Genomic DNA, 15411 nt, shown 5'->3' with positions numbered 1-15411 from the left:
GGATTTTTAATTAAAAAAAAAAAAAAAAGCACAGTATAACATAATGGTTACTTCTGAATCTGGTTCGCCCGTACACATTTTCTGCAGTCATCCTTCCTATTTATTACTTGCTTAAAAAAATCTTACTAAATTGATGGATGGTGGCTGGGCTCCTAGGCAAATGAATCAGGTGGAATCAGCTCAGTGTTAAAGGGATGTTAAATTAAAAGGTGATTTCAGCATTACATCAAGGCGTAATTGAGTTAGTGGAGCTGCAGTCCTTTATGTGGAAAAAGAATGAGATGGACAAAGGGGACTGGTCTATTTGTGGGAAGGGGCACAAGAGAGCAGACTTATTGATGGGACTTCACCACAGAAGATATAAATTCCCTAGGCTTTTTCGCAGGTTTAGTCTTAACCCCAACATCCTGAGTTGGAGAAATTGTCGATACAGAAGATCATACTTAAGATGTGTGCTGGCCTTGCCCTAGAGATCAAATATACTAAACTGCTTTTCTCATTTTGTGAATGGGAAACATGCCCTGTGCATCTTTCTGTAAAAGAAATACGAACATAAGTTTCCATACTGGGTCAGAATAAACTTCCTTCAAAACCAGTATCTATTTCCAACAATGACCACTCCAGGGTACAAGTACTAGCAAGTACCCAAACATTAAAGACTTCCCATGCTATTAACATAAGTAATAAGTGGCTATTCCCCAAGTCAACTTGACTAAGTTTATGGACTTCTCCTCCAGGAACTTGTCCAAAACATTTTTAAACCCAGCTAACTGCCTTAACCACATCCTCTGGCAACTAAATCCAGAGAATAACTGTGTTGAGTGAAAAAATGTTCTCCAATTTGTTTTAAATCTACTACTTACTAACTTCATAGAGCAGCCTCTAGTCCTAGTGTTGTCTGAAAGAGTAAACCACCAATTCACATTTACCCATTCTAGGTCTCATGATTTTGTAGATTTCCATATCCCCCTCAGCCGTCTCCTCTCCAAGCTGAACAGCCCTAACCTCTTTAGCCTTTCCTCACAGGGGAGCCGTTCCATCCCCTTTATCATTTTGGTCACCCTTCTCTGTACCTTCTCCACTGCAACTATATCTTTGAGATGCAGCGACCCAAATTGCACACAGTATTTTAATGATAGATTACAAATTACTAGTAATAAATCTGAAATTTCATTTTTGAGTTCATTCAGAACCCTGGGGTGTATACCATCCAGTCCAGGTGATTTTCTATTCTTCAGTTTGTCAGTCTGGCATATTATTTAATTTTTATTATGCATTTCACAAATACTGACAGCAATTTCAGCATGTCAAAGAAAGGGTACAAATAATATTACAAAATAATTCAACAACCTGAACTGCTCTCAATTTGAATTTAAGGCAAAAAATGAAATTTCCTTACAATAGTTTTCCAAAAGAGTGCAGTCTGGAATCTAGGTAAACCCCCGTTATAAAGAAAAAAGGGGGAGATCCAATAATGTTATACTTGAGCAAAAATAAAGCATTTATATTCAACAAGCAGTCATGCTGTGCTTACTATAAATTCCCTTAACAGATCTCAGCAAGGTTTAGGTAATTTTGCATCAATAAATCTGCGTAGTTCAAGCGGCTCTAAAAACACAAACCTCTCATTCTGGAATTTAACTACACATTTACAGGGGTAATAAATCACAATCTGGGCCCCAAGGGTTTTCCCCTCTTGGCACATTGAAAGAAACTTTTTTCTGCGTATTTGTGTAGGTTAGTTATGTCCGGGTATGTCCATACTTTGACCCAAAATTTCTTTTCTCTATTTTTAAGAGATATTCTTAATATTTTATCCCTGTCTGATGCATTTATAAATTTCACACATAACGTCCCCCTTTGTTCAATTTGCTCAGTCATGCTTTGTTCCAAAAAGGCTGTAATGTCTTCCATCTCTTGTTGTTGGAAACCATTTTTTTCACCTTGATCTTGGTCTTTATTCTCTGTTTTCCTTTGATTTACAAAGAAAATCTTCTCCAACGCTGGTATTTCTCCTGATGTTAACTTCAAAACTTCGGATAGATATTTTTTATACATCTCATAAGTAGATACTAGTTTAACACTAGGGAAGTTTAATATCCTAAGGTTTTTATATCTCGATTGGTTTTCTAATGTCTCAATTTTCCTGGAGTTCGCAGTATCTCCACATATCAGCCCTCTTTGGGTTTTCTCTACAGATTCCACTCTATTTTCTAGTGACTGAAATTTTTCTTTATGCTCAGACAGTATCGGGTCTATCTGGGAAACGCGATTCTGCGTTTCTCCTAGCGTTTTATTGAGAGTCTCAATAGATGATTTCAATTCCATAAGGACTACCCATACATTTTCCAAAGTTATTTTAGACGTTTGTGGAACGCTTGTAACATTTTTACAACTCACTGTTCTCTCCGTGCAGAGTTCCTGCCTCTCTCCTGAGCCTCTGCTCGGCCCTTGCTCTCCTCCGGTGTTGAAGTTAGAGGGTCTCCTCCTCTTCTAACTTTTTGGCTCGACTCTTCTCCCAACGGGTTTCCCTCGAAGGAGTCTGGTAAGTCCGGCAACTCCGGTCGGGCTTCCGTTCCCAAATCCGGGGATGAGGCGAGTCCAGGAGGCAAAGGCTTAAGGGGAGCCCTGGGGCTCAGCGAGATGTTTGGGCCTTGTTGCGTCGGCATTTGCTCTTCGTCGACGCCCAAATCGGCCACATCTCCCGGGGAATTAGCACTGCTCGGCGAGAAGAAGTTCCCAATAGAGAGCTGAGTAGAAGCGGGAGTCAAGGCTGTCGGGGTCTCTATCCTGACTCTCCCTTTTCTTTTGGTGTGCGGCATAATTTCATGGAAATACTTTCAGCTCAGGAACTCACTACTCACACGTCCTGCTTCAGAGACGCCATCTTGGATCCCCCCAGTCTGGCATATTAAATCTTCCAGATTCACTGTGATCTGGTTCAGTTCATCTGAATCACCCCCTTTGAAAACTGTCTCTGGAATGGATATCTCCCCAACATTTTCATTTGTAAACATTCAAGTAAAGAATTAATTTAGGTTTTGCAACAGACTCCCCTCGCAGGTTTCCTGCTTCGGATATATTTAAAGAAACATTTTTAATTATGAGTTTTTGCCTCTATGTCCAACTTCTTTTCTAATTCTCTTAGCCTGTCTTATCAATGTTTACATTTAACTTGCCAGTGCTTATGCTTTTTCCTATTTTCTTCAGGTGGTATCTGCTTCAAATTTTGAAGGAAGTTTTTTGGCTAAAATAGCCTCTTTCACTTGTCTTTTAGCCAAGCTGGCAGACATTCCCTCTATCTTAATGTGTGGAATACATATGGACTATGCTTCTAAGATGGTATTTTTAAACAATGTCCATGCCTGCTGTACACTCTTAATCTTTGTATGCACACCTTTCAGTTTTTTTTCTATCTTCCTCATTTTATCAGTCTCCCTTTTGAAAGTTTTGTGCTAGAGCTGTAGATTTATTGTTCCCCTTCCAATCAATTCAAATTTTATCATGTTATGATCACTATTGCCAATTGGCTCCACCACTTTACCTCTCTCACCAAAGCCTGCGTTCCCCTAAGAATTAGATCTAAAATAGCTCCCTCTCATGTTGGTTCCTGAACCAATTGCTCCATGAAGCAGTTGTTTATTCCATCTGGGAACTTTACCTCTCTAGCATGTCCGGATGTTACATTTACCCAATCAATATTGGGGTAATTGAAATCTCCCATTAATAGCGCATTGCCAAATTTGATTAGCTTCCCTTATTTCTCTAAGCATTTCATCATCTGTCATATTTTGGCTATGTGGACGGTAGTATACTATTGCTATACTGTTCCCCAACACACATGGGATTTCTACTCAAAGATTTTACTGTATATTTAGCCTCTTGCAGGATCTTTATCCTATTGGACTCTATATCATCCTGAACATAAAGCACCACCCTGTCCCCAAAGTTGATCCACCCTATCCACTGCAGGATAATTTGTACTCTGGTATAGCACTGTCCCATTGGTTATCCCTTCTTCCATCAGGTTTCAGATGCCAATTATGTCTAGCTCTTCATTCAGTACTATACACTCTTAACTCTCCCATCTTCTGGCATTGGCATATATTTCAAAGTATGTTTGTTTGTATTAACAACCTGATTTTCAGATTACAGGGATAATTTGGAATCTTTTAACTCAGATGATTCTTTACTTTAGTCACATGGACTACTTTTGCTTTTATTGGAACCACTGTTTGGATGTCCCAACTCTTGTTTCGTTATCCTTTGAAGATACCTCCCTCCGAACCATGCACTGCTGAGCAACAGTTGGCTTTCCCCCTTGTTCTAGTTTAAAAGCTGCTTGATCACCTTTTTAAAAGCTTAGCGCCAACAGCCTAGTTCCACCCTGGTTAAGGTAGATTCCATCCCTTCAGAAAAGGATTCCCCCTTCCCCAAAAGGTTGGCCAGTTCCTTATAAACCGTAATCCCTCTTCCCTTTACCATCGTCTCATCCATGCATTAAGACTCCGAAGCTCTGCCTGCCACTGGTGACCTGCGCGTGGAACAGGGAGCATTTCAGAGAACACTACTCTGGAGGTTCTGGATTTCAGTTTTCTACCTAAAAGCCTAAAATTTGGCTTTCCAGAACCTCCCTCCTACACCTATCTATGTTGTCGGTGCCCATATGTACCACGACAGCCAGCTCCTCCACAGTACCATCTAAAATCCTATCTAGGTGATGCGTGAGGTCTGCCACCTTCGCACCAGGCAGGCAAGTTACCAGATGATCCTCACGTCTACCAGCCACCATTCCTAATAATTGAATCAGCGACTATGATGGCTCATCTAACCCTTCTCTCCTGGGCATTAGCCCTGGGAGACTCGTCCTTTGTGCAAGAGGTCAATGCATCAACCGGAGAGCAGGCCCTTGCTACAGGATCACTTCCTGAGCATAATGCTTTCTACAGCTACTTGGTGTATTTCAACATAGGAAGGAGGAGCAAACATGCGATGCTATCCTGGCCAGATGAAAACAGATGGTGGATTACAAGTATTACAAGAGAATTCAGGACATTCTAAAAATTCCAGGAAAAGTAGCAAAGAAAGAGATATATGTCAGGGACTTCTGCTGTGCATACTGTAAGAGCGAGGTAATGTTTCATTGCAGTGCTGTTTGTGAAAAGAGAAAATTGATTTACAAGAGGTAAGTACTGCAGAAGCCACTCGAATAGGTTGAGGTTTGAGGGTTATCAGGGGTGACTGACAATTGCATTGTACTTGGGTGAATGGATGTTTAACAAGTACGTCTCTGGGGAGAGTGGAATATGTTAAGGAAGCATCCATCATCATTCCTCCTCCTCCTGAAGACTAACTTCTTTCAATCCATGATGTTTTCTTTGCCAAGTTCTCGTGTATATATTTTTTTGAGACAGTTGCTATTTTTTCAGAGGTCAAAACCTTGAGTGAATCAAGCTCGAAATGAATAATTCTACTCTGTCTTCATGAAAGAAGGGAGATGGAAGATGACAGTCAACAACTTGGCTGAGGAATGGAGTGATTACAGAACACGTGGACAAAAAAAAACACATTTTAGAAGAGATTAGAAAAAATTATACAAGATCTTATCCCAACAAACAAAGGCAACATGGACTACAAGGCGTTAACAACTGGCAAACCTGTAGAGAGGACCAACCCTAGAAGTTAGCAAAATATACCCAAATATTATAACGCGAAGAAAGTTTTCACAAGACCCCAGAGGACCTACAGACGAGCATGTCTCAGAATTTGAAAGGTATTCAAATATTAGCAATTGCTCATTTAAAAAAACAAACATGGCTTCAGGGAATGAAGGTCATGCCAATCTATCTAAAAGCTTTCTTTGAAAACAAGACTTCAAAGTTACTGAACAGAAAAATACTGTGGACGATTACCAATTTCAGTGCCACAAAAAAAACCAAAAAAACTGATCAAAGGGGAGGGGGGGGATAAGTGAAAATCCTAAAATGGGCTGTAGAGAGAAAAACTGTCATGGCAAATGTACTTGGCATTCAGCAAACGCACACTCAGTAATAAAGGGGAGCTTCAGAATGGGCCTTGGTACTGTTTCAACCAGCCCATCAGGGAGCAATATACAAGTGATACTGTTTCCTTCTGTTTGATTTCCTGCTCTTTCAGAGCTCATGTCCTACTTTTAAACTAAAAATCTGGGGAGGGGGGGGGGGGAAGGTGTTTAATGCCTTGCACCTAGTTTCTGGGTAATTACTTGGGGTAAAATAACACAGATTTATTTATTTAGAGGCATTTGATATTTTGCCTGTTCCCAAGTTGCCCTCAAAGTGGAAAACAAATGCAATAAACAGAGGCTTATAATCAGAACTGAAACCTGCAATTTGAGTAGCACCGGGATCCAGCACAGGAAACCCATTAAGGTATAGCTGCGTAGAATAGCCTTTAGTATCAGGAGATGGCCTGGCTTTTGCTTTTTTCCCCAAACTGCTCCAGGCACAGGGTTAGAGGTAGGTTATTCCAAATTTTGGGTGCGTAATAGCTGAAAGCACGGAGTCTCATGCAGGACAATCTGGCAGTGGTGCGAGGAGAGGAAAGAGCCGCCATATGGCAAGGCCAGAGTGCCCTTGATCTATGCATGGTATTTTCTGCCCCCAGGAACGCCTCCTCTACATGTACTATAAGTGCGCATGTACTGAAGGAGGGCAGTTTCAGACAGGAAGTTCATGCATATAAATTGATTTACATGAACAGATTTGAAGACTGACCTCCTAAAGTACTTTCCAACAAAGCTATCTATTCAATCCTAGCTAAACCAGATTAATTTGTTTAATGTCAATTAACTGGATTTCAAAGCAGAATATTCAGGTGGGGTCTGTAATTTTTCTGGGGGAGTACATTACTGTAGTGCATATAACTTGGCAAGGGGGGAGGGGAGGAGGGAAAATCCAAGCAAAGTCCCTGTCTCCCTTAATCAAGTGCCATTTTTATTTGCAGCACCCAAGCTCCCTGTCTTCTCTTTCCTCTCCCCATCACTTACTTTCCATCCCTCTTCCCTTCACTGCCACCTCACTCTGCAGCTCTTCCAACCCCCTCTCAAACCCCACTACTCCACCACAAAACAGAATATGATGGCAGATAAAGGACTGCAAGGCCTAATTTCGTCCCGGATGTAATGCCATAGATGATAATGCAAAGCCACCAATACCTGAATACTACAAACAGTAAAGTGTGGCCAACTATACTCCAACTTGAAAGATTACAAAAGTTATTCAACTACAGAGCGAAAAAACTACAACCCAGCACATACACTACACGTGAATAAGCAGAAAGGACTCACTCTACACACCATTTAAAAAAAAAAAAAAAAAAAAAAGTGTCCTTCAGCAAATCACTGGGAAAAAAAACTCAGTATTCGCCTACAATGTACAATAGCAAAATTCCACTATACTGAACTACCTGTGAATTAAAGTCAGCACAAAACTGAGCTACAAATGCACAATATTCATCTCACCTAGATCACTAACATAATATCAAATGTGTTACTTGTATTATCTTCCCTCACTTAATTCATTAGCATATCAGATTTGTTACTTTCGGTAACAAGAATGGGTCAATACAGTTGTAAAAAGCTTATTTTTGATGGATACTTCATGTTTCTAGCAAAGATGAGTATATATACTGAGGTAAAAATAGTATTTTACAGAATTCTTTTGACTTTCTTGATCCATCTGTACCTGACAGCACGTGATTGGTTATTCTGTACCTTATGACCTTGGAGTTCCTGTAAGAATGGGGTTTGAAGGCAGCCATGTTTGGCCAGCTGAAAAACTTGGAACAGTGTAATTCAAGCGAGTACATTGACATATTCGATATATTGGGCATTTGTATTTATTTAGTTAGTAGTTTGTATATACTGATGAATGTTGGGAACATCTCATTGGTTCACAATAAACGAAATGCAGCAAAACGGGCTTTATAGTGAAACATAACTAGGAGCATAAAATTAAGCAACAGTAAGATAACAGGTCATAAAATAAAGACTCAACTATTAAATTAAATAGCATAATATATAACAAAAAGAAGATAGGGGTATTAGGGGTAGAGGATGAACTGAGGGGGTTGAAAGGAGGAAGGAGGACGAGAAATTAAGGCAAGGGGGCTAAACTAAGGGGGTTGTATGGTAGGAGGTGGGGGTAGGGAGGTGAGGAAGGTCAAGAGTCAAGCGGAGGGGAAGGTGTGCCGTTAAGTCTATGCTTGTTTGAATACACTTGTTTGTAATATGCTTCAAAGTGATTTTTTGACTCTTGTGTTACCTTGATAGTAGGTTGCTGGCAAGCACAGAGAAGCTATATTAAATTATGCAAAAGTTGCATAAAAAAAAAAAAGAGTTTGATGTTAAATAAAGGGTATTTTTGGACTGAATTTTTGGTTGTTTTTAGAATGACTACTCCGTGAAATAAGTGATACCAAGGGATTTTAAACTACAGTGTCATTAGCTCTCCTTTTCCAATTTAAGTAACATCTTTGTGAGTGATGAGCCATCAGTGGGAAAAGTGCAATTTCAGCTTTCATTTAATGGCAGTAGATAAGTGATTACACTTCATATTTTATATCATTATATAAATATTTCCCCTGATGAAGCCACTTTTGTGGTGAAACAAGGGCCCCCTTGTTGGGAAGGTAATACAAGTAACTAATTTTTAAACTTAAAGAATTTCCTGATTAAAAAAAAAACAAAAACAGAACGCTGACATCAGGCAAAGTAAGAGTAGCAAAGAAATCAATATTACAGAACTAATCATCCCCAGGAAATAACCACACGCTACAGCCCACAATATGGGATGGAATCTTCAAATGCCAAGAAAAATAAAGTGAGAAAAGGCAGCTTGAATGGGGTTGTACACGGAAACTGAATGTGTGAATTCAGTGAACTTAACAAAGAGGCCACCTTTAGCGAGGATGTCATACTGGGTATGGACAACGCCAGTCTTTCATTGATAAGCTGGGTCGAGTAAATTGGATCAAAGAAAAAACCCCAACATTTCACTCCAGCTAATCTGGCTATGCATTTACGAGGAAATTTTAACCAGAAGAAACCTCCTATTTGTTGAACCCCGGATCTTAAAAGAAGGAATGCTTCCTCTTACGTTGGGTGGCCTTAGCTATGTCGGGGAACACACTAACTTTTAAATTATGAAACAATACATTTCTCTTATAAAACTAGAATCTCAAGACAATCCCGGTCTGAGACTGCCAATAAACAAATTCAATCAAAATAGAGGATTATAGCCTCTTGGTCAGATTTTTCAAGAACAGCCATCAAGTTGGATAAATCTGTGTGCTGAAATGTCTATACCATCCAGCTTCCCTGTAAGGTGGCATACAATAAATTCTAGAGACTAGGAGAATTACATTTGCTGGAACATTCAAGATCTCGAGATGATATTTTTTTAAATATTTCCAAAGGTGAAACATTTCTGCTTAGGAAAGTTTATAAAAGTCTAAGATTCTTGCATCTTAAGTGCTTCTACCTTATTCTGAGTTTGAGTATGTCCTTTAATCAAAGAACTCCCCAAGTCCTCTACCACAGAAACTCGTCTCTAGAGACTCAACCTTCAGTTTGACTAAGGAAATTTCCCTTTGGTTACTACAGCCTTCACCTGATAGGGATTAAAACTGAGAAAAGGAATGAGTCAGCTGATTCAACAGTCCAGCAACTGCTTCCCAAATACCCTCCAACATGGCGACTTTAGGTCATGTAATCAGAGGGTTAATGGGCCCCAACAAATCTAGACTTACAGGAACAGACCTAGAGACCACTTCCTTAGGCTCTGTTCCACCTAAATCAGAAGAGTTACTTCAGGCCACAGCTCAACAACTCCTGAAGCACCAGCAAGCTCCTCCTCTGAAAAACAGAGCAAGTCCCCCCCTCCTCCATGGAAGCTCCGATGTCATCAGGGTGCAACGGCTCATCACAACTTTGGCTGCTCCTCTCTCGATACCTCAGGCTGCCATGGGGATTCATGCAGCTCCAGCCAGATTGTCACCTCCACATCTAGGGAGATTACATGGGGGACCTCCAGCCCCATATCACCCAATGACACCATCAGAGCAGCTAACAGGCATTTGTAGTGATGGCCACTGCACAAAGGTATTCATGGGACTAGAGGTGGACAAAGCTGGACCCTCAACAGGGTAAACTCGTCTTCCCTTTTTTTTCCCCCCCATTTCAGTAAGAAAGTAAACATTCAAATTACAGAACAGGAAGAGCAGCACAGAATAGGCTCAAAAGGATTCCACCATCTTGACTTCTTCCCCCTTACACAAGCAATAAATTTGATATTGGTTAATGATGTAGGTGAGATGAAGATTGTGCATTTATAGCACAATTTTGTGATGATTTTAAATCATAGGTAGTTCAATATATTGGAATTTTGGTTGCGAATTTACTCTGTAGATTAAATACTGAGTTTTTTCCAGAATACAATGATGAGTTGAAGGACACACGTGTGGTATGTTGAGCGAGTCCTTTCTACAGATACGTGTACAGTGCATGAGATAACTGTTCTAGTTTTTCACTCAATGGCTGAGTAATTTTTGGAATAATAATTATACTAAAATTGGAAAGATTTTCACCACTTTACAATTTGTAACAATGGCTCTCTACAATTTTTTTTTAAACTGGAGGAGATCATCTGCTTATCCCAGGCTTGAATTTTGACTTCATCTCTCCTGGGAAGCCATCCCATGCACCCACTACACTGTCCCATTTTGAAAGCCACTCTGGATCGTTCTCTTACCTGCCATACTTCTTCCTTATCTATGGTCTTCACTTCCACCTCATCCTTAGAATGCCTCCCTTCCAAATAAACATTCTTCATTTCTTACTGCTTTCCTCCAGCAACCCTCAGTCTCTCTCCTCTATGCACTACACCCCCTAGCTTCCATTCCCCTCTACTTCTACTCTCCCCTTGCCTGCATGTTTCAGATTAAGCAGATCATACAATTTGAATATTTAATGGGAGGACTGTCAAAATACCCATTATTCCAGAACAGACTGGCACTGATGAATAAACCTTCTCCCTTCTGGCAACAAATGTTCTTTAAACAAAGAAACAATTTTGAAGTACAATGAGTGAAAGTTCTCACTTGAGCTTCAAATTCTACGACCTGCTTTAATTGAACCGTTGGGGGAAGGGACGTGCTTATGTTCTATTAAGAGGAGAGCAGGGAGGAGGGGCATACTTCTAGACATTGCTGAGTTCTGCGTCTATTCGTAACACTCAGGCTACTTAACGCTGGGGGAATAAAGCCTTCGATAAATAACAAAACTGCCTTAATGGAACAGCACCAACAGGATACAGAAAGCTTTCTTGATAACTGCTATAATGCAAATGCACCCTTTCTGCGATCCACAGCCAGCTGGGAGGCAGTTTTTGCCTGAAGATTTTATACCTGTTGTGTTGTAGCTAGCAAGGTCAATGACAACTCTCTACCATTTAACCTTTTAAGAGGCCATGCAAATAAAAAAAAAAAAAAAAAACCAAAACATGAACCCGCAGTCCTGCCTTTGAATATTGTACATAAAGAATCACTGCATGCAAAAGTGTCTTGTGGAAGTGCATGAATTGAAATCACAGCACAACCTGCAATCATTTTCCCCATTTTATTCTACTGTTACTAAATATTAAACTAGGCCTAATGGGTTGAGGCATACACTGCGAATACAATACACTCCATTTAAGAGCTGCCTTCAGGACTGAAAAGCTGAATAGTTGGTGTAGATGGGCAGACTGGATAGAAACGACAGAAAGAAACCATACAGCCTGTGTGTCCATGAAAGCAGATATTCTAAACAAATGCTCTAATGGCTGGGCCTGAAAAACCCCAGGCACCAAGTCACCCAGGTGCCTGGTACCTGACTGGGTGTGAAAGCCACCACCATGGTCAGGGCCTGCGCAGAGGAGTCACCAGTGAAAGAGCCTGAAAGGAAGGAAGACGAGGAAAAGAAGCTGAGGAAGGGGAAGAACAGAGTCAAAAGACAGGGGCGGGCCAAAATAAGCAACACAGGATAAAATGGAGCATAAAATTTGCCCAAAGTAAATACAGCAAAGAGCAAAAAAAAAAAAATCCCTGGCTCCTAAACGTTGGCCAGTGCCAAGTTTTCTAAATATTTTTCCACAAAAATCAGTTTTTGCACCTCACACCAATATTCTCGCCTGCAAGCTAGATGAGATGGTATTTTTTAGATTTTGAAGCGCAGGCATTGACGCTGATTTCCACACCTTTCCGTTTTCTCCAGTGCTCAGTATCTTAGTATTGAAAAAGCGCAGAAGATTACACCTGATGCTGTGAGCTGGATAGCTGCCCCTGCGAGAGGGGGGAAGGGCTCTTCAGCTGGAAATTCTAGGCTTTAAAATATAAATTTAAAAATACAAAGAAAGGCTGAGATCTGAGAGGACCTATGAGGAGAGATTGAAGAACCTAAATATGTACACCCTGGAGGAAAGGAGGAGCAGAGGTGATATGATACAGACTTTCAGATACTTGAAAGGTTTTAATGATCCAAAGTCAATGACAAATCTTTTCCGGTGGGGGGGCGGGGGGGGGGGGAATCACCAACAGAACCAGGGGTCACGATTTAAAACTCCAGGGAGGAAGACTCAGAACCAATGGCAGGAAATATTTCTTCATGGAGAGGGTGGTGGATGCCTGGAATGCCCTTGAGGAGGAGGTGAAGATGAAAACAGTGAAATATTTCAAAGGGGCATAAGATAAACACTGTGGATCCCTAAAGGCTAGAGGATGTGAACGAAAAGAAGAGGCATGGGGTGGCTTGTGGGAATGACGGCTACTACCTGGCGATTAATACCCTTATTCAATAAACACACGGTTAATGCGATTCCAACATTGCTCTAAGCTTCAACAGCAAGAGGAAAATGTGAAAAAAAAAGGATTTGCATTCACAAATAAACGTGGGAGTAGCTGGCTTGTTGCGGCAGTTACTACCCCAAACCAAATTAGCCTGATACTTCACTGATGCAGCTCCAGCACTGCTCTCTACAACAAAGGCGGGGGTGGAAGGAAATTAGAACCAAAAAGTTACTAATAAGGGCCAAGAGAAACAGATAAGTATGAGAGAAAAAAAAAAAAAGTGTGAAAGCTTGCTGGGCAGACTGGATGGGCCACTTGGTCTTCTTCTGCCGTCATTTCTATGTTAGGAAGGGGTGAAGACTGTGGTACTGGAGTTGTAAAGAGATCAGCACAAGAAAAGAAATAAGAGGAAAAAAAAAAAAAAGTGACCTAGAGGAGAAAGCAGCAGGCTGAGAATGAGGGAAGTCCGGTGATGTCTCACCTGGGAGCTGAGATTTGGAAAAGGCAAGAAATGAAATCCAAAATACAAATCCCTGTATTAACCATGCCTCCACCCGACCAAGGCTATTACAGGGAAAAAGGCAGAGCAAGTCCCAGGCAGGAGAAAAATCGCCCCAAGCAGTTCTGGACCCATTCCTTACCCCTGTGAACACAGTATCTGAACAATAAAGCAGCTCGGCAGGAATGATTTACCAAAACTAAATATAGGAACATACTAAAAAAAAAACAAGAAGTCCCATCCAGAACAAAAAGCAGCCCGTTATCTGGGGCTACATGCACAGCCATGGGCTGCACATACAGTGAGCCTTGCAAAAGTATTCGACTCCCTAAACAGTCAGCAGCTGTAGGGTGCGGAACACAAATGACACTTAGACATACTGTCTGGCACGGTCTGTGTAAGAGCACACTTTTTCAAAGTCACAATTCATTATTTCTCTGTGTTTTTTGTAAAATGAAGTTAAAAAACTGAGACACGTTCCTTGCATACGTATTCAGCCCTTTCCGAATAGTACTTGGGAGAACCACCTTTTGCTGCAATAACAGCTTTAAGCCTGCTAGGGTAAGCTTCATGCTAAAAACAGTGAGGCACCGACCTTGGTTCCTGATTTTAAACATGCCCGGAATTTAGGCATAGTATTGGATTCTACTCTCTTTAAAGTGTCAAATTAATAATGCTGCTGAAACATTTTCCAAACTGCGGTTGATTTGCCCATTGAGCTCTATTAGTGAATTTCGAATGGTAGTTCAGGCTATTGAATTAAGCAATCTGGATTACTGTAAATCACTTTATTTAGGATTGCAGTATCGTTATTTACAAGTCTAGGATTTAGTACAAAATGCTGCAGTTCACATGATAGGCGAGTTATGCTGGGGTACAAGTTTGTCATTCTATTAAAAAAAAGAAGGAGGGGCTCCTTTGGTTGCTAATGAAAGGAAGAATTCAGTTTGAGAAACTGTTTGGCACATAAATCAGTTTTGTTCAGAAGATTTTTGCTTGGACTGGTAAATACCCTCACGCAGTTTGCAGACATTATCCCGGAATATGCTTGCTCTTCCTTCTACGTCTGAATGTCATCTACAAAAAAAAAACCAACTAGACTAGCATTCTCATGAGCTCTTCCATTTTTTATGGAATTCATTAGCTATAAGTTTAAGATCAAAGCATTCTGGTTTGTCCAGGCACATTCAAAACAAGGAAAATCCTTGTAACTGAGCATTTGCAGTGCTTTTGTGTTTTTCAAAGTTTATGATCAGTTTCTGCTTGTGACTGTTTTAATAAAATTTTATTTTGTTGCATTACACTGTGATGTTTTTATGTTTTATATGATTGCGTACGTACATTTCGTGATCGGTGCTGAACTCATGGAAACAGACTACAAAATGCTTTAAATAAAAATAGTCAAAAGCTGTATCATTTGCTCCAGTTCAAGTCAGAGCGTGGAGAAAACGAGTGTGAATGCATGAGTCCTTTATACCCATGAAAGCCATTAGTTGTGCTATAAAAAACAAAAAAGTTAAGCTTGGCATACATTTGCACTGGTACACAAAAGAAAATTACACATTTATTTTAAAAAAAATGTATTTGGTCAGCACTCACAACCACTCTTGGCAGTGAACAGGTTAAAACCGAAGACACCAAAAGCTACATTCAACAACTCATCTAAAATTGCCATCTGAGATGCTTCATAATCGTAGAGATGGGCAACTCCCGTTCTCAAGAGCCACAAAACAGGTCTGGTTTTCAAGATAAACTAATTGGCAAATTTTGAGGGGACTTTGTAGAACATGAACTGCTGAATATTCAGTGCTGACATCCTGAAAAGCAGTGACACGCATGCATGCAGGCCACACCTGCATATCGGGCGGGCAACTCTGTAGAAGAGATAGTTTCCTTGAATATAAAATACTTGTACCCATGGAAATGCCTAGGAAAAAATTAGCCTCTTAAAGACCAAAGCCCACTACCCCCATTATACCGCATATGGACAATATTATATATTGGCAGCAAACAGCTTTTATTAAGGGTACTTGTAAACCTAACTGCAG

General features: G+C 40.4%; 1 protein-coding gene across 2 annotated transcripts in view; it reads right to left on the bottom strand.

The window, feature by feature from the left end:
• SLC45A4 (solute carrier family 45 member 4) overlaps window positions 1-15411 on the bottom strand; it is a 213796-nt gene that overhangs the window by 123334 nt on the left and 75051 nt on the right. The gene's annotated exons all lie outside the window — the stretch shown is intronic.

The sequence above is a fragment of the Rhinatrema bivittatum genome, chromosome 2 (genome assembly GCF_901001135.1).
Source record: "Rhinatrema bivittatum chromosome 2, aRhiBiv1.1, whole genome shotgun sequence".
Classification (NCBI taxonomy): domain Eukaryota; kingdom Metazoa; phylum Chordata; class Amphibia; order Gymnophiona; family Rhinatrematidae; genus Rhinatrema; species Rhinatrema bivittatum.
Note: the sequence above shows the minus strand (reverse complement) of the source record. Positions and strands in the feature narration are given on the sequence as shown.